We start from the raw sequence: 3,858 nt of genomic DNA, 5'->3' as shown, positions 1-3,858 counted from the left end.
AGAAAAAAAATTTTCCGCATTTATTTTCAACAACACTCCGACTCCAACTCTAAACATATCTGGAAACATAGTTTCCTTTCTTCTTCAATTAATTCACATTTTTTAAAAGTTTTTATACATTTATTTGAGAGCGAGCAAGCTAGCACGAGTGGGGGGAGGGGCAGAGGGAGAAGCAGAATTACCACTGAGCAGGGAGCCTGACTGGGCTCAGTTCCAGGACCCCAAGATCATGACCTGAGCCAAAGAAAGGTGCTTAACAGACTGAGACACCCAGGCACCCCTAATTCACACATGTTTAAATAAGAATACCTAGCGTTAGAAATCAACGATCTCTTGTGAAGTAGGATTCAGTTTTCTTGAAACGATTTGATATAGCAGTGGGACTTGTTAGTTAAGGACTTGTTTGACTTGGACTTGTCTTTATTCTGTTGGACTTTTAAACTTTGATTTTACATCATTCTTCGTCATCGTTGCACCTCATTGGGATGATCTCTGCATGCGAGCAGATAAGAAAACAGATGGAACTGATAACTGATAAGCTTTTAATTAAGATCACCTCACAGAAGCCCTGCAGTACTCGCCACAATGGTTCACTAGAACAATGTAATTTCTCCAAAGTAGGGGTAAACCTGTGGCCAAATCTGGTCCCATTTGTTTTTGTATGACTTACGAGCCAAGAATGGTTTTTACAGTTTCAAATGGTTTGGGGGGGAAAAAATCAAAAGAAGATTAATATTTCATAACATGTGAAAATTATATGAAATTCAAATTTCAGGGTCTCTAAATAAGGTTCATTAGAACACATCCTTGCCCATTGATTTACGTATTGTCTACAGCTGTTTTCAGCTACAGTGGCAGAGTGAAGTAGTTGCAACAGAGATTGTGTGGTCCACAAAGCTGAAATACCAGCTAGCTGGCCCTTTGCAGAAGAAGTTTGTCAACTCCAACTCTAGGCTTATTCGAGAGGAGAGGAGGCACCAGGCATCGAATCTCTCTGGGTACATACAAAATGATGCTGTCTTTACAAGCTTGTGTGGGTACCTCTTCTCTGCAGTTATGGGGACTGAACAAGTCAAGGGATAGAGAAAAAAGAGAGTGGGCTGGTACAGTCTCGGTGCTTAACTCAAACATTCCTTCAGGAAGTCTCAGTTGTCAGTCCTCTTCACTGAAGCACTCACATTCACACTGCTGCTGGGAAACTTGAAGCTGCAGGGTGTAGAACAGCAGTCAAAGATAGGGCGTGAGGAATGTGGCCAAAAATTAAGAGGAAGCTTGGGACCCACCTGATCTGCCTCCGAGGAGCGCCATACTCTTTGATCTAAACTGCTGTACCAGATGTTCTCTCTAACTGGCCCCAATCCAGAGAACAGGAAGGAAACTGCATAAAAGGTTTGGAAAAGAGGGGGCAATGAAGCAGGGAGTGGCCACTGCCCCAACCAAGTCTGGGCAGTTGAGATTCTGAAGATGAAAGTTATAGCAAGCAAAAACTAGGCCGAGATGCCCAAGAGAGAGACTGGGGTCAGTAAATGTGTCTACCACAGATGGAATATACTTCTGAAAAGGGCAAAGGGGTTCACCCGCTGGAAAGAGAAAACAACATCAGAGGCCAAAATGGAATTGGGTGTGTCCTGCCCCTCCTTACATGAACAAGGCTACAGGAATGTTCCTGAGGAAGAGATCCTCAGGATTAGCATTAAAACTAAAAAGAGCTCTATGAAAAATGAGAGGATATAAAATCATGTGGTCTGAATTGGAGCCCTAGAAAATTTAGTGAACCCTGTGATTTAAAAAAAAAAAAAAACAAACTTACCTACACCCCGTGTTTACCATTTGGTAATTGCTACCTGCGTGCCATGTGTGTATAGATGTATAAATATAAGCATACATATACACATACATATCCTATAATCCTTGCCATAACTGAACAAGACAGATGGTAGTAGCGTAGTATCCCTATTTCATTAATGAAGGAACCAAGAATTGGAGAGGATAAATGACTTGCTCAAGGCCAAGCAGCTGACAAAATGAAGATCTGAAGTCTGTCTGTTCACTTAACTACATTTAGTTTACAGAGGAGTACTACCATCTTCAAAAGACATAAAAAAGCAGTTCTTCAAAAATTAAATATATGCCGGTTTAAGCTAAGTATCACCTGCTTAATGAAGGGATTAACTGGGTAGAATAATTGAGGTGTCATAATTTTAAGTGATGTAAGAATATGCTTGATAGGGAATCGATTTTTCGAAATTTCACTGTATTTCAGGAGTGGGAGTTAGATGCAGCTTGTTTAGTCTTATCACGAGCATAATTTTACCTGGTACTAATGGATCCATTTATTAAATTTGATCTTTTCCGTGATGGCACACTGTCCCCAAAATCAAAGAAATACCAATTTGAGAAATCCAGGACTTTGACCAAAAAGTCAAAAGAGAGGACAGGAGGAAGGAACATAGAAAACCCATTTTCACTGCTGGAATATGTCAATTAATCAATTAGGTTTCTACAGTATTAGGGGGGCTACTAGGAGATACCTTCCCCCAAAAAATTAGGACTGAGTAAAATAAGGTAAACTTCAAAATAACACACGATAAAATAGAGCAGAAAATCGAAGTCATCTGGGAAAAACTGCCTGACTCCCAGGCCAAGTATCCAGAAGTGTAACCAGTGCATCATGTTTACCTAGACTAAAGGGAAAGCAGGGACCAGGTAGCCAGGAGACTGGGCAGAGCCCAGCCTATCTGGGGAACTGGTGGTGTGGGCTCACTTGTGAGACCAGGAAGTGAGTTCCCCTTTAAAAGCAGTTCCTCCCCCAAAATAAAAAAAATTAATAAGTAAAAGCAGTTCCTCCCATTTTCCAAAAGTTTCCATGGAGTGTTTGTTCAGGGAAAACATTTTTCCTTCCCAACTGCCCAAACGACTTGGACAGGACTTAAACATACAAAAGAGAAGATATAGAAGAAGGTAGAAAAGGGGGAAAGGATCCTATTACAATGGGTTGGGGGGGATGGGTAAATGGAAGGGAATCTATAGTTCATACCAAATGTGGTCAGAATGAGAATGACATATAATTCAGGTAGATTTTTTTTTTCCTGAGAAGTAAGATCTAATTTTTAAAAAAGAGGGTGGAGGTGGGGTGGCAGCTAGTGGAAAGAAGTTTTTAGATAAGAGACCTGAGTTCTCTTTCTAATTAAGAAGGCGAAGAACATTGTAGGAGAGGAATGGGGTGATTGCCTGATATACTGAAATGTAGACATATCCTAACCTTGCTCCTCATTGAGTCTTATGTCAAAGAGAAAGAAGAAATAAATGTGTGTGTGCACATGCATATTTGTTTCTTCGTTCACACATACATATACATTTGTGGGTATTGGTGTGTGCATATGTGTTTTAGTTGTGAATCTCCTTTTCTTTCTCATGTTCACTCTCTCTGGTGGAAAAGCAATGGCAAAAGGCCAAAAGCAAAAAAGGTAAATACCTTAGCTAGACCATCAGTCTCTTAATTTGGGGGCTTGACTAAAAACAAAGTGCTTTTTTTTTTTTAGGAACAAAACATTCTCTTTAGAAATCAGAGAGAAATGCAAAATGTAGTTATATTAGTAAAAAGAATGCTGATCTATATTTTTAATATATTACTTTCTTGGTGCAAAAATAAAGGTTTTTTTTAAATTTATTTATTTATGGGGGGGGGACGAATTCCAGTGGGGGGAGGGGCAGAGGAAGAGGGAGGGAGAGAACCTCAAGCAAACTGCCCTCTGAGCACGGAGCTCAATCCCAAACCCAGGAGATCATGACCTGAGCCAAAATCACGAGTTGGACATTTAACCAACTGAGCCGCCCAGGTGCCCCCAAAGTTTTAAT

This window comes from Ursus americanus, chromosome 2 (genome assembly GCF_024610735.1).
Source record: "Ursus americanus isolate L20-20 chromosome 2, mUrsAme1.1.p, whole genome shotgun sequence".
NCBI lineage: Eukaryota > Metazoa > Chordata > Mammalia > Carnivora > Ursidae > Ursus > Ursus americanus.
Note: the sequence above shows the minus strand (reverse complement) of the source record.